This window comes from Xenopus laevis, chromosome 7S (assembly GCF_017654675.1).
Source record: "Xenopus laevis strain J_2021 chromosome 7S, Xenopus_laevis_v10.1, whole genome shotgun sequence".
NCBI lineage: Eukaryota > Metazoa > Chordata > Amphibia > Anura > Pipidae > Xenopus > Xenopus laevis.
The window spans coordinates 1,717,666-1,740,531 of NC_054384.1; the positions used below are offsets into that span (position 1 = coordinate 1,717,666).

A 22,866-nucleotide genomic window follows, 5' to 3' on the forward strand; every position below is an offset into this window, starting at 1 on the left:
TAAGTGTTACACTGTCTGACAAAGGGAACATATGAGGATCCCCTGAAAATATTTCCCCCGAGTGGCACCTGAGATATGAGCAATGTCTGGGCGCAGAGCGTGTGTTAATGAAAGATTCGTCCCATTGGTTTATGCCCCCCCCCGTGTGTACAATCATTTGTCACTGTGTGACCGCTATTGACCTGAGTGATTTCTAATCTTGAGCAAAAAGTATACAAAGGATTTACAAATTCCCCAGTCACCATCTGTTCAGCTTTATCTCCATTCAAACCCCTGAAATATTTTGAGGAGAAATAGCAAGAAATGAACAGGGAAGTCAAATAACCAGGAGCATCATAATGATTAGGAATTGTTCTGCGCAGCTTCTCAGACAGATACTGTAAAGCCAAACAATTTGGGGACCCAAGTGCCAGAATAATCTGGGTCCTGGTTTCAGGGATGGGAACGTGTGAAGTTCAAGCAGTCGGGTGCTGGGAGTTACACCCAATCTATTGTAATTATTGCACTTTCTTACTCCACTTGGCTGTTGGAGGGTTACAGGGAGTTGTAGTTTAATCGCAGCTAAAACTGTTTCTAATAAATACCATGAAAGCAAAATACTAACAAGAAACACACAATATAACACTGACCCGTCTGCAAAACATTCCTGATGGATCAAACAGATCCTAACTGGAAAACACTGGGAAATCTGTGGACAGATGATCACTCTGTGTATGGAGTCATTCCGACAGGGTCTGCAGGTGATTTAGTCACCACCATGGCCTCCATCAGGGGGAACTGGGGGGACAATTGTCCTGGGCCTGATGGCTTCTTATATTAAGGGGGGCCTGGCCGTGATGCGTTTCCCCTTGAACTACCAAAGTAGGAGCTAAGTTGCGACAAAGTAGGAGCTGAGTTGATCTGAAGTAGGAACCAAGTTGCGCCGAAGTAGGAGCCGAGTTGATCTATAGTAGGAACCAAGTTGCAACGAAGTAGGAGTCGAATTGAGCTGAAGTAGGAACCAAGTTAGTGTTGCCACCTGGCCAGTATTTTACCGGCCTAGCCGGTAAAACACCAGCAAAGACCGGGGCCGGTATTACAAATTTACCGGCAATGTAGCTGCCAGTAAATTTGTAATACATCAAACAAATGCCTGTGGCCTGCACCCAGCCCAGTAAAAACTTACCTTTTTGCTGCTGGCTTGAGTCCAAACGCGTGCGGTGGCCCACCCCTTTGACATCACGACTGGCCCAGCCAATCACGTGGCATGGACCCACCCCCTTAATTGTCGTGACCCGCCCCTTTGCAGCCAGGGCCTGCCCTTTTATACCCACCCCCTCCAACAGCTGGTAGAGATTTTTTTAAAAGGTGGCAACCCTAAACCAAGTTGAGCTCAAGAAGGAGCCGAGTTGTGCCAAAGTAGGAGCCAAGGTACAATGAAGAAGGAGCCGAGTTGCGCTAAAGTAGGAGCCGAGTTGCATTAAAGAAGGAGCCGAGTTGCATTAAAGAAGGAGCCGCGGTGCGCTGAAGAAGGAGCCGAGCTGTGCCGAAGTAGGAGCCGAGTTGCGCAGAAGAAGGAGCTGAGTTGAGCCGAAGTAGGAGCCAAATTGCGCCAAAGAAGGAGCCAAGTCGAGCCAAAATAGGAGTCAAGTTGCGCCGAAGAAGGAGCCAAGTTTTTTTTTAACTTTCAATCAGTAATTTACACACCTGTAAGCATAGTGTAGCTAGTCCTACTGTCTCTCAGGTGCTCCGTCCATGCACCTACATATACCAATGTAAATTCAAATAGGAGGACAGAAGGACAATATGCAGGATGACTGCTAATGTGCAATTTATTGCTTATCCACACGATATGTTTCGGGCGTCACAGGCCACAACACTTGAAAAAGGGCCTGTGACGCCCGAAACATATCGTGTGGATAAGCAATAAATTGCACATTAGCAGTCATCCTGCATATTGTCCTTCTGTCCTCCTATTTTTTTTTTAACTTGTACCGGTCCCTGGCCACCAGTGTTTTATTTTTTATAACAATGCCACCCATGTTTTTTTTTTACTTGCAGAAAATGTACCGGGCCCCACAAATTCTGATGGTGGTCCTGGTCACGACCAATCAGATTCAGTGTTCCTCCCAACCCGCACCCTCCTACAGCAATATGCTGAACAACACGTCAATAACAGCCTGGGAGAGTTGCCCCTGTGTATAAAGAGGAGAAAGAACTGGTCTCGGTTGGCTAAACCCAAACAAGAAGAGCAGAAAGTGCTAGACTGGGTCCTTGGCGCAGATGAGCCATGCAAGGCATTACCTGGGGACAGATCCAGCTCATCGCTTACAATAACATTCCTCATTGTTTTACTAAGTCAGGTGTGTCTCCCACACTGGGAAGGTGTTGGCCTGAATACACAGGTTTGTGGTTGTGTCTGTGTCTCACTTACACTCTCTGTCGCTGGGTTCCACAAACACCGAGGGAGGCCGTAGTGCAGTCTCCTATAGGGGGACCTAATGGTTCCAAGAAAGCCATGTTACAATGTAACATCAAAAGTTTCAGGCAAACCCTGAGGGAAGTGGAAGTTGTTACCGAAATCTCATTATTTCCATGGAATTTTTAGAGATACTTGACTAGGAAATGTTGGGCTTTGATTGGGGCTGAGTTCTGGTCCCAGTGGGAGTTTAAGTTAATTTAAGAAAGAAGCTGAGAAAGCGGATGAAATGAAAGCAGTGTTGTGACAAAGTGAAACAAATTTGGGGAATTTGCTGAGATGTTGACATTTCGACCATTTCTCCAATCTTGATGCTTTGCCCAGAGCCAGTGAGAATTTTGGTGCCGATGGGGTGGGTAAGGGAACTGGGGACACTGACTCAGCGGAACCGCAAGGTGCTGAGTAGATGGGAAGTCTTTTTGCTACTTGGTTTCCCCTTTTTATTCTCCCACGCTCCCCATGACTAAGCACTTTATGCCTCTGTAACATGGGCACAACCTGTGCTGCTGCAAGAGGGGCACCGGCAGAAGGGAACAAATAACAGGGCAGGAATTATTCCAGTGAAATTGGGCCTAATGGGAGTCAATAAAAGATCTGCCTGTCTGTCTGGGGGTGCTGGGAGTTGTAGTTTGACCGATTTGAATTCTCCATGGAAAAGTGTGAATGTATCCAACATGTAAAGAGATCACACTACCACAGGCCCCATCTACTTACCCATCATTCTGTTGGTATGTGTCACATGGTATAACTGAATCAGTGAAGCAACAGAAGAGAATAGAGGCTTCTGGGGGGGGGATAGAAGGCAACAGAGGGGGCTTATTTCATGTTCCGCATATCAATCAAGGGAGAAGCACAAGCAAAGCGTTGGTGCCATCTGGATCAGTTCTCAGGAGTCTGTGCCGTATTTATACCAGAGTTGTGCAATGTTTACAGTACGGAGACTCCAATAAATAAGCCCCTTGTTCCGCTGCTTAGAAATGACAGAGCGCTAATGAGGCCGGCGCAGGACGCTCGCAGTCTGAGGCAACAATGCGACGTTTGATGGGAGAACAATCCCTTGGGAAGCGCCAATAACTCCCTGCAGCTTTTCTCAATTAAGTGACCACAAGCAGCAAAGAGCGAATCTGCCGGTGTGGGACACAAAGCTCGGCACTGTCTGCGCTGCTCAACCACAACATTTATTTCTAGGGAAATTGCAGAAAAAGAAACAAACCAAAAAGGCCTGAAAGACACAAAAGTGCTGGAAGATCCATCTTTTTCTGCTATATTTTAACACTGTCTGTGGATAAAGCCCTTTATAAGGGGGGGGGGGCTCGTATCTAGGGGTTCTTTACCTGCGCTAGTGGTATACAGAATAAATATCTGTCCTGCGCTACTTACCCACAACAACCAATCAGCAATGACCAATACTGTGCAGTTACGCAACTAGCAAAAAGGGAGAAGGAAGGAGACCTTTGGGAGCTCCGCACAAAATCATGGTGCACAATTTGGGCACGTTACCCTCCTTGTTGTTAGGGGATATATTATACACAGTTCTAGTTTTGTACATGTCAACAACCCCCCAAAAGTAATAGAATAGTCAGAGTTGCAATTACCGAGCTGCGCAGCAGAGATCTTGGGCCCCATTACCCACCTGTTGGGTCCCATACTACTAAGTTAGGAAGGATGTCCCCCAAACTGGAGATCCAATTATTCCGGCCCCCATCCACCAAACCATACCCCCACAATTGGATTTTTATGTCTCTTGAGTCTAGGGTTGCCACCTGGTCAGTATTTTACTAAAAATGATGTATGATGCCAATGTTATTAATAGGAAATAACTGCAAGAATACTGGCAACCCTACTTGGGCCCCCTCTGTGCATGCACTGGAGGTTTTTTTCGCACCCCCACTGTGGTCTAGAGTTACTTGATGGCAAGGCCCACATCCCAGGAACCCCAGGTGACTAAAAACTGGGGGCCCCTAGTAGGAGGGCCCTGCTAACTTTAATATGGTACCTCTATGGGGGTATTGACACATCAGGGGCAAACAGATTTTGTTGTTGGAATGCTGGGTAATAAAACTGTGCAAATGTATTTATACACACAGTCATGTTGGTATTGCATGGATATATTCCTGGTCCTGTTCCATGAATAAAGATGCCAAGTTGAAAGCACATCCAGCAGTTGCTCTTTGTCCCTAATATTTTACCGCTGAAAAGCTCTGAAAATGATCCTCGGCTCTGAGCAGTGACCCAGGTCCTCTTTGCGTCCAGATACGGATTCTGCATGTGCCGGGAATCAAGTGATAAGGACGGGAAGCGGAATCCTTGCAGATAAAGCGTTCATGTCTATCCCAGCAAACGATTACACACCTTAATAGAGGAAATTCTATCTCCATTGCCTGTAGCATTGTGGTTTATTTTGCTAGAAAGGAAACATTTTCAGCGCTTTGTGGTCCTAACATGGCCCCGACATTCACATGCAAAGAGAAGCCTGGTAATAGTCAGATATCATTGTTATTGTATGTATTGCATTCCTGTCCTGGATCAGAACTATTCGCCTGTTCCTTTGTTTACTTTTGGGCAGGTATGAAGGTGCCATTAACTCTGCTTGCAGTTTCACCCTTGCGTAATCCTTGGTTAGTAGAGCAAAGAACATGATATAGAACATGGATAACACCCAGGATACACATAATAGTGTATGGTCTTCTCATTGGGACCTTGGGGAAGACCTGGACCCACTCAAACTGGGCGCCCAAACTTCTGTAAATAAGACTGGAGGGACGGGGTTTGGACAGATAGATCTAGGTACGTGTATGGTGGCTTAATGATCCTAAATGATATTCATGTGCAGGACAGAAAATGTAGTCTACCGATTCATCATGTTGGGCAGTAATGGTGCATCATCTTATGGGAGAGGCCAAGATAATCAGCTCCGGACGTTTTGACCCTCTTCTACTTTCAGCAAGACAAATGGCATTCTGATGATAGTGGCTAGAAGGCTGTCTTATACAAATCACCACCACCACCTACTGACTTGGGCACAATAATCATGATACATCTGCTCGGAAGCCGGAGCTAATTCCAAGCCAAGGGATTTTAAACAACTGCCCCCCAAAATGTTGTAAGCAAACAGCAAAGGCCTCCATGCTGGGCTGCCCAGAGGTGCTGAGAGGTTATCTGGATGAAGCTGACAGCACTAATAAAAGCAGAAAGCATTCCCGGGGGGGCAGAGGTTGCTATTAGCAGCTAATACCCAGGCAGACTTTATTTTAACTAGGAGAGTAAAACAAACAACTAGTCCTTATGGTTATGGCTAAAGCACTTACATGTTACACATGCAGCATGCTGACTCCTGGGAATGTACAAGGGGGGGGGACGTGGTGGACATTGAACATTTTAAGGACAAACCATTCATAAACAAAGTATCTGCAAATAAAAGCTGCTTTGTACGCTCTAAATGGACCATTAGTGGTAGGAGTAGAGCTTTAGGGTTGCTTCTCCAAAAGGAGGAGAGAGGGCACCAAATTAATGATATGGCAACCCTAGAGCAGCATTTATGTAGATAGGAAGAGAGGGAGACAGCAGCCACAGCAGAATAAGATGGCAACCGAAAAGCAAGATGAAGAATGCGAGGCAAGATGTAAAAGTCGGGTAAATTGGCATAAAAACCTTTATCTCAATATGTATCAAGCAACTCCCAGCACCTACTGACATGCCTTCCCCTGATCCCCCACTACTGACAGTGCAGTTACATCATTTCAGTTACATAATTTTCATTTAATACACAGATGTACAACGGAAAAAAAATAGGAACATACAAGTTCTTTATATATATGTATCTATATATATCTATATCTATCTATATATATATCTCACTCTGTTCTGAAATCCAAACAGAAGTTCTCTAGTGTTGCGGTCATAGGATTCCCACCATTAGCTATTCCCCTCAATCTGTCTACAAACTTACTCCAGAACAGCCTTCAATGAAAAAGCCCATTAAGAACAGCAAACTGAACAGTAGAGTAGTGGACATGTTCTACTCACTGCTTTAAGAGCCCTTGAATTGTTTGTAGCCTTAGGGAATTCCAGACTCCTAAATTAACTCCCCGAAATCCAAACTTACTGGTGAAGGCTATGCGTACAAGGGTATTGAAGTGCTGAGAACTGTGGTTTACTGCCAGATTTGTTTGAACTAACTTTCAGCTATGCTCTAATACTAAGAATTGGTCTTCATGTCAAGAAGAGACTCAAGAGATGATGGTAATGATCTTGGTCATGTCCATGCTTCTTCAACATCCGCAACTGGTCTTGGCTTGGCCTAGGGCAACAGTATTTTCCCCAGACCAATACAACGTTTTACACAGCTTTTAAACAAGTCCTACTACAGTTGAACTTAATTTAGACTTCCCTCTTCCAATCCTGGCATAGAGTTGGACTTGATACTCTTCAAATTTTGCTCTAGTTGACCCCATCTGGTCTCAATCCTGAGTTAGATTTTGATTTGTTCCATACATGACACATTCGAACTAGGTGGTCATGACCAAACCTAAGTCATTAACCTGATTATTGACCATCAAGTAAGTGCCACAAAGTACACAATATGACTTCATTTCTGAACAATGACACATTTTTACTGATTTTGAACCCAGATATAGGTCCATGTAGTTTTGGGAACTTGACTTGTTTCCGTTATGAGAATCACCTTGTCTATGACTAAGGTGAACAACATTTTCATTAAAAACAGGCTTTTGAGTAATGAAACAAAGTACAATACTGATTTGTGTTCTAATTCCAAGAATAAGTGTATACTTGATGTCTGGATTTCATTAGCAGACAATGCGGAGCTTGTCTCTTGCAGAAAAGATCTCTGGGCTGAACACGGAGCAGCAGACCCTTTGTCCCACTGAAGGGGTTAAACAATAAAGAACGCCAGATACAGGGGAAACACAGGATTTCTCAGTTCTACTGTGCAAACATGCCAGGCCGTGTAGTTTTAGCTTTTAGCTGTATTTTCCAACAAAGCTTTTATATTAGGCAAATACAGAGAATGAATCCAAAAACAACTACATGACGGGGCTGGGATGTCACGAGGATGAAAACGGTCTGATCTCTGAGAATAGACAGTTGCGTGGGCAACAGATTATCATCAGGGTCTTGGTCCGGGTTTTCTCCCTTGGGTCATTCAAGTGCTGAGGGTTATGGGTAATTGAGAACTCCTGTAGGTCACGTACTGACTAGACTACTCCAACAGGTCATACAGGTGAGGAAAGGCCCAGTGTCCATGATGTACACACTCAACAGCACCAGCTCCTTTGAGACAGAAATTAATAGGAAACACAGTAAACTGGACTATTCCTAAATGTACAGAAGGTGCCATTTCTTTTTCTACAAACTGTCTGTTCCTGTAAGCGACAGTCGTGTTGCTGTGGTGCAGGGAATAAGGGCAAAGAGAAAGCAGACGGATCATCATACCTCTTTGGGAGCAGATGACAGGCACCAAGAAAAAGCTTGTTATAATGTCTGATGAAAAGTGATTTCAATAGCAAGAAGTGTCAGGCAGGAGAGTGATTACTTGTCTATGACTATTAGGGGTGCGGGTGCCGTGTTACAATAAAATAGATGAGCTCCCCAGTGGGTTCATGATACATTTCTGCTCTTTGCTCCTTCTAAGCCTTTCAGTGTACACTGACTGTTGTCCACACTTTGTGGATTAAAAGCATTTTGTTGGTCTGATAATGACCAAATCTCCTTGTCCTGGGGGTGATGGGATTTTTTTTATATGTACTGAGTATCAAGCCAATGCTCATATGTTCCCGTCCAGGGCTAAATCTGCCTCCGAGAGAGAATATTCTGCTCAGGAAGAGTTGACTCCTACGCTTCCTCCGTTCGTATTTCATATGGAACATGTAGGAAGTTACAAATTATACATTTTAAAGTACAGCACAAATAGACCTAAAAATTTACAAAATACAGTATGTTGTATCTTCTAATTGTCTATGAGATCACATTAAACAAATACATTTTCAACGATTAAAATGTTTCCAACTTCAGGGTTGTTCTTACTTCTTGCGGCCGAGAACACAACAAGCTCTTGGAGGCAATTTTGCTCATATAGAAACCTGTTGGCATTTTGAGACAATTGGCATAATGGGCCCCTCTCTGCCAGTGCATAGTTGGAATACCATGGACATTAGGTAGATAAAAAGACTCAATGAATAACTTGACTCCCAAAGGAGAGAGAGTTGAGCTGTATGAGTCACAGAATGCCCAAAACAACTAAGGGGAAAACAATGGACGATCACTGGATCATCAATCAGAGAGACTAAATAGTCTGGCAAATATGTCACCTACATTCAAGTTCTTGAGGAGCAAAGCAACCACCTTCCCGCCACCGTCTGGGCAAATAAAAGCAAAAGCTGAGGGCAGTTTTGGAAATAACGCATTGTAGACAACCAGGGAATAATTCCCCATCAGCAACTGCAGGAGAAACAGTTCCACCCAGGGAAGTAACCCACCATTATGTCAATAAATGGTGCCTAAGATCTCAGTTTCAGAAAGAGTAGGAAAGGACAACCTGGGTGTAGGGTTATTGTACAAATTATAATAAATCAACTCTTTTAGGGCCCAAAGTTACATTAACCCACGTTCACAAAGAGGCAGAGTCGGAACTACAGGTCTCCATAACGTCAGTCCAGGGAACACATGGGATTTATGGTCATTATTAAACAAGATGTAATTTGTAGGTTTACATCCCCTTTAAGTATAATGACAGAAGCAAAAATTGCTGAATAATTATAATAATGTATAATAATGTTGTAACTCGGGAGGATGTTGAAAGCAGATCTTTCCAGCGCACACGATCAGTGATCAGAGATTCGCCTTGTCATGTCAGGGAACAAAAATGGGAAATAAAAGGGTGTTTATTTCCCCCTAAAATGCAGAACAGAACTTGTGTGACCATAACATATAGTATCTGAGCTGTTGTGCGTCCAGTTAAACCCTTCCTTCCAAGCTTTAAACCCAACAGGCAAAACAAATAAGAAATGCAGTCGTCTCCAAATATATCCTCTGCTGTGTCCCACGTGTCCTCTGGAAACATCTACTGGAGAATAAGGCACCTGAAAGATTACTGTATGGACCCTTATATATTTATATATAGTGATCATATCCCCCTTATATATTTATATATAGTGATCATATCCTCTTATATATTTATATATAGTGATCATATCCCCTGATATATTTATATAAAGAGATCATATCCCCTTATATATTTATATATAGTGATCATATCCCCTTATATATTTATATATAGTGATCATATCCCCCTTATATATTTATATATAGTGATCATATCCCCTGATATATTTATATAAAGAGATCATATCCCCTTATATATTTATATATAGTGATCATATCCCCTTGTATATTTATATATAGTGATCATATCCCCCTTATATATTTATATATAGTGATCATATCCCCCTTATATATTTATATATAGTGATCATATCCCCTTATATATTTATATATAGTGATCATATCCCCCTTATATATTGATATATAGTGATCATATCCCCTTATATATTTATATATAGTGATAATATCCCCTTATATATTTATATATAGTGATCATATCCCCCTTATATATTTATATATAGTGATCATATCCCCCTTATATATTTATATATAGTGATCAGATCCCCCTTATATATTTATATATAGTGATCATATCCCCCTTAACTGTCTCTTCTCCAGGGTCACCAATTGCAACAAATGATCAGTGCACAAAGTACCATCGCCAGATCACTATGCACTATGGACACAATGTATGAGAACTGAGCTCACAGTCTGAGTGTGAAACAGAGGGGCACAATGATTCTGATATGTGTTTGAGTTCCTGGTATTTAGCGTTTGCCCTTAATTTACATCTCTGATGGGAAGGATATTGCTGGGCCATATCCCCCTCCATATTGGAGAAGTGTTGTTATTAAATAAACCTTAGAACTTTCACAACTTCCTCAATGCTGAGATCTAATCTGTGTAAGTTGCCAGCGGTTCCCTCTTCATGGATCGTCAATAACAGGAACCAGAGGCTGCAGCTTCTCACACTTTCCATCCTCCAGTTACCCCTAGTGGGGTGCCAAAAACGGTGCAGTTCTGAAGGTAGAGTAAGGTCATTAGTGCATTGGGTTTAATTAGGCTTTATAAGTACTGCACCCATAGGAAGTTGAAAACATAACAGTCATTGCTGCATTCTAAGCCTCATAGACCTTATTGTCTTTTGCTCACCAGTCCCAAGACTGTCTCCCGCACAGGCCAAAACATCCGATATGCATGTCTACAATTCCAACATCCCAGAATAAGCCCCTAACGGTCCTGTAGGTTGATGGTTATTTAAACAGTTTGTGCCCAGTACTATGCTCGGCTGGAGTGTGGTTGGATGAGAACAAAGGGGCATAAGGTCAATAGCAGCCGGAGGGCCCAGGCTTGACATTACCCAACTGGACTGTAATTGTTTAAGAGCGAGTGTCTCATTACTCCCAAGTCCTTGCCTTTGGGACACGCCTGGGATCCATAATTGAAAAATAATTGCATTATATGAACCATATGTTTGTTTAGGAACGGTGCACCGTGTCCCATATTGTGTTACGTCAAAAGGGCTTTTTTTCTGAAAGAAGAGTATCAAGGACAGCAAGTGATTGGCTGGTGCTATATACAGGTCAGGACAGGGGATTTATAGATAATTAATTGCAATACCACTCCTAACCAGTAGCAGCCTAGGCTTCCCACAGAACAGCGCAACATTAAGTTCTGCAGAGAAGCCACTGACGGCTCAAAGTGGCTTCTGATGAAGTGACTGGCACAGTCACAAAACGCATTAAGCCATACTCTCCCCTGTCCGCTGTATTTGTTGGCATCCAGCAATGGTTTTATCCAGAAATTTTCAAAAAATCCATACACTCGAATTTACAAGTCGCGTTAAGCCATGAGTGTGTTTCCGATGACCCTTTACTGACGGCAGAAAGGGGTGCTGCCAGGGTGGGATCCCCTTGAAGGCAGATACTTTATCCACGCCGTTATTGTTCTTTATACATCCCCATACATTTCTGAAAGGTCACAAGACATCCCGCCAGACAAGTCAAGCCCCTAGGGGGCAGCGCACTCATTAGCAGCTATGGCAGAGATTAGGACCACCAAGCTACCTTAGGGCTGGCAAAGTCATGCATTAAAAATAACAATTGCCGGAAGGAGGTTTGCAAGTCTAGAGAGTCAGCCTGACCACGGGGATCTTTCAGATGAACGAGCCTCCAGCAATATTGCAGCAGACTTCTTAGAGGCAGCCTGTCACTGAGCCGGTACCAGACGCATAAAGGATAAACTGCTGATACTTATTAAAGGAAAGGGGGACAGGAACCCAGAAATGTATTTATTTTATTTTTAGAGGAAGACAAGAGACGATGCCCGGGGACGAAGGGACCCATCGCACGCACAGGACTTGCTCTACAATGAAGGTGAGAGCTGTGCAGTCTGTAAGTATGGAAGCATAGTAAATTAGGTTGAAAAAAAGACACACGTCCATCAAGTTCAACCTTAAGATTATATATAACCTGCCTAACTGCCAGTTAATCCAGAGGAAGGCGAAAAACCCATCTGCAGCCTCTCCAATTTGCATCAGAGGAGAGGGAGAGAAATTCCTAATTGACTCCAAAATGTAATGAGACTATTCCCTGGATCAACTTGTACTATGAGCTATCTCCCATATCCCTGTATTCCCTCACTTGCTAAACACCATCCAACCCCTTCTTATACCTATCTAATGTATCAGCCTGTACCCCTGATTCACTTCCCAGCTCTCCCTGTAACACCCCTTTCCCTCCTCTAATCTCATTGGCTCCCTCCTGTCTGCTGGGAGGAGCTACTGGTGAATAAAGCATCCGACCCTTCCTTGTACCTATCTAATATATCAGCCTGTACCACTGATTTACTTCCCAGCTCTCCCTGTAACACCCCTTTCCCTCCTCTAATCTCATTGGCTCCCTCCTGTCTGCTGGGAGGAGCTACTGGTGAATAAAGCATCCGACCCTTCCTTGTACCTATCTAATGTATCAGCCTGTACCACTGATTCAACTTCCCAGCTCTCCCTGTAACACGTAATAATTAATCCAGCACACGAAGTTTGCTCAAGGGTTATTACCCGTGTTTAATGTCAAGCCAAACAGGTTTGTAACCTGTTTGGCTTGACATTAAACACGGGTAATAACCCTTGAGCAAACTTCGTGTGCTGGATTAATTATTACGTACCTTTCGTTGGGGGTGCCGTCCTCCTATGATCCATGCACCGTGAACGTTGAAAGAGGGACCAGGTGTGCATCTGCATTTCGTTTGGCTGAAGTTCTCCCTGTAACACCCCTTTCCCTCCTCTAATCTCATTGGCTCCCTCCTGTCTGCTGGGAGGAGCTACTGGTGAATAAAGCATCCGACCCTTCCTTGTACCTATCTAATGTATCAGCCTGTACCACTGATTCAGGGAGACAATTCCACATCTTCACAGCTCTCACTGTAACAAACCCCTTCCCAATATTTAGCTGGAACCTCCTTTCTTCTAATCAGAATGGGGGACCTTGTGTTATCGTGTTTCATCGTGGGATTGAGAAGACGCAGCTTTGGAACCATATAAAGATGATTTTTCAGTTTGTTTACATAGAGATACTGACAGGGGCAGGCTGGGGCCCTTACGTAACAGAATAAAACAGGAGACCCCCAAATTGAAAAAAGAAAATAAAAATGGAAAAGATCCAATGAGATGGGTCAGGCTATAGTTATATCTGACCCTAAAATAATTACATATATACACACATATATGGCCTCATCCAATGGAATTGAACTGATTTAAGGCCAATTCAGGCTATCCCATACAGGTATCCATGGCACTCCACAGTACAGATGTAGCCAGGTGTATGCTAAAGTGATAACTCAGACTATCCCATACAGTTCTTTTGGCCGGTATATACTGTATACATAAACTAATATTAAACATTTGGAAACAGAGACATACCCCAAATCCATCCAGACCAATTAAGAAGTGGTGTGCACAAGCAGTGTCTCCTGAAGCTGAAATGGTAAAGACCCCATACACGAGCAGATATAAGATGCCGACAGATTAAGTCAGCAGTTTATTGGGCAGTGTATGGGGCCCTCCAATGGGCTTCCCTGATCGATATCTGGCGGAAAGTTGGGCAGATGTAGATCAGGCAGGTATAAAATGGAGGACAACATTGGTTCATTAATGCGGTCCTCGAACTAACCTCCGTATTATCGCCGTTGTGATCCAAATGTTGGGACGAGGGCTCACGATCAGATCAGCCTGATATTTAGGCAGCACCACCTATGGGAGTACAAAGAACCCTTCCACCCCTTAAACCTGCCCCCGTTAGCACTTCAGGCTGAAAGGTAAGGCAAATAAATAATGGGAAGCAACGGCAAACAAAAGTTGATGAATGTGGGCTACAACCACTTTAGATAACTGTGTGCACCCCATTTACTCATAATAAACCCCTGCAATGCAGATGAAAGATCCAACAGATAAGGACATGACATTAATGAATCCAGAAGATAAGTGGAGATGGTCGGGGGGGGGGGGGAGCGACAGTATTTAGTGAACACAAGCGAGTCAATGTGTGAGGCTGAGCCATCATGAAGACCCCTTTGTTTCTCTACGTTTGTGGTTTGTCTCCTTTTCTTCTCACCAGAGATAAGACCGGCCTTGTTCCTTTGAATGCCATCTTGAAGGAGAGCTCCAGACTTGTGTGACTTCAGATCTTGGTGTCAAGAGAACAGAGCACCCACCTGCACCCTGACATGTCAAAAGGCAGTTTCGTACCAACCCGGGAACACAGCGAAACAAACAAGTCATTTTGTGTCATTTTTTATGAAAAATATGTTTTGTGTTAACAGCCGAGAAACTGGGCTCATTGTCCCCACCCGCTGGCAGAGAGGGATCAGGCAAACCGGCGACGGTGTCAACAGAGTAAGTCTGGTACAAGTCATTAGATCTATACATGGACACATCTCTTTCAATTCATTTTAGCCTTTAAGATAAAGGGGTTTTTTGTGACTGATTTACGAACGGAAGGTAAGAAAGGATCTTCTTTATAAAGACACAGGGTTGGGTGACAAAACACCCCAAATCTCTCTCCAGTGATTTAATACCAACCAGGCGAATGTTCTGTTTCTTGTAGCTACTTTATGTTGTATAAGTGAGTTCCCTGACTCATGCTATGAGCCCCAGACAGGTAGCAAGTGCCAATTTGTTGGGTTCCAGAATCATACTCTTCCACCACATAATATTCTTGAGTTTTGTGACCATATCTTTCTTATGGTTTGGGGGGTCCAACCATACTCAACACTGCTGGTCAGTGGAACCATATCAGTCTCAATGTCCCAGGATACCTGCAGAGACCGCACACACTTCCGAAGGGGTCTCTATCTTCTGCTCCATGACCAAGCCGAAACCTACAAGGCTGAAGGCCAAGAGCTTATATACAGGTCATAGTACTCAGAGGTGATATCTAATATCCTAATATTTTACAACGGGGTGGGGGTACTTTATTTTTTATAATATACAATTGAGTCATGTGACTGGCATTACATCACTAAGCACCAATTATAATGGATGACATCACCATTTATAAGGATATAATTTACAGAATATTCATGGCTCTTATGTAATATAAGGGTAATAAAACCTCTCATGCAGCGGGTATAGCAATAACACTAACTGAGCTGTGTCATCATTATGTGGGTTATAATAATTCCCTTTTATTGGCATAACTGGACCTTGGTGGCACAGAAACATGCCATTTATATAACGGGCACAACAAGTGAGGAAGTAGACTCTCAAAAGTGAAGATCTAAAAATCCCCAAAGTTGCCTGGGGTTCCTGTGCAGAGCTCTGTAGTTAGAGACACTGACAGACCATTCCCATAAGTCATAAGTGCCCCCTAATCTCCCAAGTCCTCGAGTCGCATTTAAATAAATACTCTGTCAAGTGAGGAATTCCCCAGATAGAACGCAGGACGGGGCCTTAAATATCTCACATATACAGGGAGCCCACTGAGGCAGCAGACCCCATACAACCCCTCTCCTCCCCCCACTAGAGCTAAATATTGGGGGCACAATGGAGTGCAGCAATATTCACCCTTGCGCAGGACCCAGACTGCCCCAATTCCTGCCTCTTCCCCTAAAATCAAATTCTTTTCAGTTTATTTTTTTTAATGACCATTCCTGGATTTACAAGTTGAAATTCCTATTCGGGAAGCAGAGTTACTCCCGGGAGCCCCACCAGCCATAAATCTCAGTCATTCCAGATGTTTAGCCCATTCCGTGTGCGACGAGACCGGACACTGATCTATGGGATGGATGTGGGACACACGGAGCTGAAACTCATTACATTTGGGGCTGATTTTGGTCTCCGCTTCATTACACTGATTGTACCAGGAAGATCCAGTGACTGATTGCGGCTCAGGCAATTATTCTGCTTGTAACCCCCCACCCCTGTCATTCTGCCCCAACGGCGCGGCATCGATTTCCAGATGGAAAACACCGAACGGCAAAATTAGCAACACTTGTGTCATTAACTGCAGGGCGAGAACATGCACCTAGTGATAAGTAAGGGTTAATTACTATAAGAGTGAAGTAATAAGAGTATAATACCAGGCACTTCTATGGAACCTCCTCCCATATGTATAAATACAAATATACAGAGAAGGAATGTTCTGGGCACACAATAAGCTATACCCTCATACTGTACTGTCTAAGGGAATCAATATGGCACCTCCCTCCTCCCATATGTATAAATACAAATATACAGAGAAGGAATGTTCTGGGCACACAATAAGCTATACCCTCATACTGTACTGTCTAAGGGAATCAATATGGCACCTCCTCCCATATGTATAAATACAAATATACAGAGAAGGAATGTTCTGGGCACACAATAAGCTATACCCTCATACTGTACTGTCTAAGGGAATCAATATGGCACCTCCTCCTCCCATATGTATAAATACAAATATACAGAGAAGGAATGTTCTGGGCACACAATAAGCTATACCCTCATACTGTACTGTCTAAGGGAATCAATATGGCACCTCCTCCTCCCATATGTATAAATACAAATATACAGAGAAGGAATGTTCTGGGCACACAATAAGCTATACCCTCATACTGTACTGTCTAAGGGAATCAATATGGTACCTCCTCCTCCCATATGTATAAATACAAATATACAGAGAAGGAATGTTCTGGGCACACAATAAGCTATATCCTCATACTGTACTGTCTAAGGGAATCAATATGGCACCTCCCTCCTCCCATATGTATAAATACAAATATACAGAGAAGGAATGTTCTGGGCACACAATAAGCTATACCCTCATACTGTACTGTCTAAGGGAATCAATATGGCACCTCCTCCCATATGTATAAATACAAATATACAGAGAAGGAATGTTCTGGGCACACAATAAGCTATACCCTCATACTGTACTGTCTAAGGGAATCAATATGGCACCTCCTCCTCCCATATGTATAAATACAAATATACAGAGAAGGAATGTTCTGGGCACACAATAAGCTATACCCTCATACTGTACTGTCTAAGGGAATCAATATGGCACCTCCTCCTCCCATATGTATAAATACAAATATACAGAGAAGGAATGTTCTGGGCACACAATAAGCTATACCCTCATACTGTACTGTCTAAGGGAATCAATATGGCACCTCCTCCTCCCATATGTATAAATACAAATATACAGAGAAGGAATGTTCTGGGCACACAATAAGCTATACCCTCATACTGTACTGTCTAAATACAAATATAAGCTGACACTGTGTGTATAGATGGGGTACAAGTGTATATAGATGTCTTACTACAAGCAGATAAGACACAATTTAGAAGGAGGTGTTAGGGTGTGTCGGAGCTGAGTGGCAGCCCTTTAGAAGAACAACAAACTCTTATTAAGCAGTAAGTAAATGTCAGTTACAGTCAGATGCAGTTTGTGCCCTGCGTGTGTGCGAGTCGCATTAGCAGCTGCGCTCACATCTCCAGTCATTAAACACAAGGGGCACAGAACAGACAGATGGGAAAGAGAATCCTGCGCCGGACATTGGATGATCGGAGAGGAACCCGTTAGGAGCATTAGAGGGAAATGAGCCTCACACTGCACAATAAAACACAATAATGAGTATATTCACTTCTCAAGTCGAAAAGCACCCCCCCCCCAAAAAATATTCTGGGTTCAAGGAGTAAAATGTGTGCGCTACGGAGCTGCTTCTCACTGCAGAGGTGCAACAGCCCTGGGGTAACAGAGGAGCAGTATCTGCTTGTTAGAACTCAGGGAACATCCGCTGAGAAGCAAAAACTGGCATAGTGAGTTCAGCAAGTGGATAAACTCTAGAGTAGACTGAAGGTGGTACTGCAACAATGAGTGTTAATTGGCCCCTGGGATAGTCTGCTTCAATGTAAAGCCCATATGTCTCTATTACACCCAGGCTGAACCAGATGTGGGGCCTCAGCTGTAGGAAACATTATGAAAACAGAAGGATTAATATGGGTATTGGGGTAAATGTGAAGTAGGGGTTTTATGAATTTCTTTAATCCCTATTACTTGCAATTGGATTCACCCCACTGATACTGTAGCTCCAATGGAATGTGTAGGGACTCAGCGCAGGAAACTCCCTGTAGTCGGTTGTATCGTTTAACCTCTGACCCGACAGCTAATTGCCCATCAACTGAAACCTGAATTTGTACCAGTTCTGACATTTGGCACGAGCCTCAAAACACCAACAGATGTCTGAGAGCCAATAGAACTGGGATGTAAAGGGAAAGTATAACCATACTAGGCTTTTACTCCTTAATAACGGACCCATCACTGAGGTACAGTGTTTGCCATTGGCTGGGATGGTTCCAAATAAAACCCTGTTGGTCCCCAAACCTCAGAGTGGTCCCATAAAATACAGAACCAATGGCAGATATGATAGTGGCCCCTATAGGTGCTGCTCTGTTGATACATTGTGCAACACAGAAAATGGGAATCATCCTCCAAGTTAGAAAACGGGGGGGGGGGTCAAGATTTACACCATAATTATTATATGGTAACGGCCGGGCCCCATATGAGACGAGTTATGGTGGGATTCCCATATATTAGGGGTGACAGCAGCACAACGTGATGGAATTGGTTTCCATTAGGAGGGAAGTCACAGGAGAGAAAGTATCAGTGGAATATAATAGTTTGTAGGGGGATTATGAAGCTGATGTGCAAAGACAAATGTGGCTACTGGCCTGACGAGCCATAAACAAAGTGCAATTGTTTGAGCCCAGTGCCCAAAGTCATGCAAAGCTCATGGGGCCACAGAAAGGGTGGCCTCTCCCTTATATCCCACTCCCCCCCATCATAACCACAAACGGGCACCACAAACACTTTCCAATTGGAGAAGATCTTGATAGAGAGGAGTGAATTGACTAGGGGGTATTTGTGGATCTGTATGTGACAGCGATAATCCCCTCTTTGCTTTGTCATAAAGTCTGCCCCCATTCCCTGCCCCCAGAGCCAAGAGCCTGTCTTCTACCTTCCGAGGGGAGAATCCTAAATAATCTGCCCTATCACTGGCCTCGCCAACTCCTAGGGGGGAATTCACAAAAGTGATTATATTTAGACAAAATAAATAGGGCTGCACCGATTCCAGGATTTGGCCTTTTCAGCAGGATTCAGATTCAGCCGAATCCTTCTGGCCGGCCAAACCGTATCATAATTTGCATATGCAAATTAGCGGCAGGGAGGGAAATCACGTGACTTTTTGTCACAAAACAAGGAAGTAAAAAATGTTTTCCCCTTCCCACGCCTAATTTGCATATTCAAATTAGGATTTGGTTCGTTATTCAGCCAAATCTTTCGGGAGGGATTCAGGAGTTCAGCCGAATTCAAAATAGTGGATTCAGTGCATCCCTAAAATAACAGTGGAGATTTTCCACCAAATTCACAAACCTCTACCTCCACTTTTGTGAATTTGTCTTTTACAGACACTTTTCAGATATTGTCTTTTCCACGACATTTTAACAACATTTTTTCTGAATTTGTCTTTAACTCTTACTAAACCTGTCATTCAGTCATAAAATTGGAATTTCTCGGGAAGAAAAATTATACATCATTTTTTTCAGGATAATCTGCCGACATGTTTGGGTAATTCCAATTCTGTAACAAGATACAAGGGTCTAAATACAAAAAATGCTGTTTTGCATAATATAGGGATTGCTGCCAAAACTAAAAAATTGCCTGCAAAGCTTAACTTTTCCTTTAGATAATATTTTCACTCAAATTGCTAATATTGCCTCATTCATTAAGTTAAAACTAGTATAATAATAATAATAATAATAAGAGTTACAAATGTTTAACATATCAAATTGTAGAAAATGCACTTTTTTTGGTTTAATCAGTGTTTTACTTGTTTTGTTAACGAGGCTTTTACACCTATAGGGTTAGACACAAACTGGTGTCCTGACTATAAAATGCTAATCTCTATTAATCCTATTATTAATCCTATTAATCCCTATTAATATGATAATTCTCCAATGGGGCACCTACACAAGGTGTGAAATGAAGATTGGGAGAACCAAAACAGAACAAATTATGTACTGGAATCAGTTATGTGAGTGAGCTCTAAAGGAGCCCCCCTATAAGATATACTGGATCTAACTGTCAGTGAATATCTGACACCCAACTGCTGCATGAAGAGAGAATGAAGAGAAACAGATGCTGAGAGAGGAATAGTGAAGATAAACTTGATTATTTCAGAAATTATCCAGAATATTTAATTGATTGTATTTAGAAAGCTTCTTATTTCAGTATGAGGAAGCTTATATTAAATTTGCATTTTTGCGATAGTTCCCTTTAATTACATGAGTGCCTGGCCCATGGAACTTACTATCTAAAGTCAACATCCTTCTGGCATTGAGTAGAAATAGAAGTGTCCAGAAGAATCCCATGCAAACATGGGAAGCCCAGAATAAACTGCTTGTAGTCACAATCAAACCCATGACCCCAGGGCATTTTCGGGAGATTCGTTGTCCGTGGCGAAGTGTCTTTAACACTGATCTTCCCGTGTGTCATTGCCCTTATTCTGGAAAACAAGTCACAGCGACTCACAACAGATGCAAATGACCAAATTCCAAAGGCGGCCATGCTGTGTTTGGCTACTTGTATCTGGCTACTTGTCTCTCTGGCTACTTCTGTCTGGCTTCTTGTGTCTCTCTGGCTACTTGTGTCTCTGGCTACTTGTGTCTCTGGCTACTTCTGTCTGGCTTCTTGTGTCTCTCTGGCTACTTGTGTCTCTGGCTACTTGTGTCTCTGGCTACTTCTGTCTGGCTTCTTGTGTCTCTGTGGCTACTTGTCTCTCTGGCTACTTGTATCTCTGGCTACTTGTATCTCTGGCTACTTCTGTCTGGCTTCTTGTATCTCTCTGGCTACTTGTTTCTCTGGCTACTTGTGTCTCTGGCTACTTGTGTCTCTCTGGCTCCTTGTCTCTCTGGCTACTTGTATCTGGCTACTTGTATCTTTGGCTACTTGTATCTCTGGCTACTTGTGTCTCTGGCTACTTGTGTCTCTGGCTACTTGTGTCTCTGGCTACTTGTGTCTCTGGCTACTTGTGTCTCTGGCTACTTGTGTCTCTCTGGCTACTTGTCTCTCTCTGGCTCATTGTCTCTCTGGCTACTTGTATCTGGCTACTTGTATCTCTGGCTACTTGTGTCTCTCTGGCTACCTGTCACAATGGCTACTTGTCTCTCTGGGTCATTGTGTCTCTCTGGGTCATTGTGTCTCTCTGGCTACTTGTATGGTATTTGGCCATTAGGCCCAGGGGCCGGTCTGTGTCCATGTGTATCACAGATGTAAATAAAATACTCGCAGCAACTCCCAACTGATCAAACTATAAGAGGAAGAGACAAGGGTAACCTTGAAAGACGATGAATATTTGATGTTGTTACATTGTATCATTACTGTTTATTAGCCGTAATTAGGGATTATATAATATCTGCATCACTTCCACCGACCCAAAACTGTACCAGAGAATTCACCCAACAGAGGGAAAACTGAGCATCTAAAGTCGCTGTTGTCGGTTGATCTTTTTATGAACTGCGGCCTTTGTAAGTGCGACTTCCACAAATTGATATTGTTCCTAAGTCATAATGAGGCGCTTTTTCGGCAAGTCTCACCTCCAGTGTTACTCGGGCACATGACTTCCCCAGGCCCCATTGTGCTAAAGGAAAACTAATGAATGAGACTTCTAAAGGGGCCGGTGTTTAACAACGGAGAGGTTAAAGGTCACACTCATTGTGGACGTATCAAATGACTTGCAAATATATTCCAGTCCATAGTGAACGCTTCCCCTTTCCTGCGAGTCTCTATTAAGTGTAGGAGAAGGTGAGGGACATCAAGCAGAAAGGAAGGGGGAACGGATACAAATTTCCTAAGTCATAAATCCTTATTTAACGCCAGTCGGGCCAGAGGCAAACAAGCCATTTTGTCTAAATGCCACGTCTGATTAAGCCGGCCGCTAAGTGACAAGTGAACTTTAACATTAATATGATATTATTTAAATAACGGGGGGCTTTTTGTGTTTCCGCTAAAAATGATGAATGATTTGCAGACAGCTCAATGGACGTAGAGCGAGGGGCCCCTTTAATGAGATCTGACAGGACGAGAGACGTATGCCGGGGGATTGTGGCCGGGGCCCTTCCTTCTCTGATTGGCCACGCTCACTGGAGCATCCATTTCAATTGCCGAGCGGCTCCCCGCTGCATTTTTACATTTAGATGGTGTCATTTTCATATTACTCTTAATCAGAGCAGTTTGTAAGGCCTTGCCCGGGGGGTGGAGCTGAACGCAGCAGGCTTAACCCTTTCCAGCAGCCAATCAGGAGAGGAAGAGTATGATACAGAAGTAAGGTCACATGACTGCAAACACAATTCTTAGCTCAGGGGGTAGCAGTTTGGGGTCAGAACATGGGGTCACAACCTGTGTATTGTCACCGTCCCCCCATTGTACAACTACAAGTATCGCACGACATTGTTATCAATAATACTTTTACTGTTTTCCTGCTAAATGTTGTTAAATGGTTTTAGCTGGACCCACAGAGGCGCATTTACTGAATGAAATAACTAGGGAGGCACCAAATCTAATATTTTGGATTCGGCCGAACCCGCGAATCCTTTGAGAAAGATTTGGTCGAATAGCGAACTGAATCCTAGTTTGCATATGCAAATTAGGGGTGGGAAGGGAAAAACATTTTTTACTCCCTTTTTTTCGTGACAAAAGTCACGCAATTTCCCTCCCTGCCCCTTATTTTCATATGCAAATTAGGATTCG

The 22,866-nt window shown here is 43.2% G+C and overlaps 1 protein-coding gene across 4 annotated transcripts in view; it reads right to left on the reverse strand.

Moving 5' to 3' along the window:
- The window catches only part of LOC108697307 (vesicle transport through interaction with t-SNAREs homolog 1A), a 154,738-nt gene that overhangs the window by 32,782 nt on the left and 99,090 nt on the right, over positions 1-22,866 (reverse strand). The window lies entirely within an intron of this gene.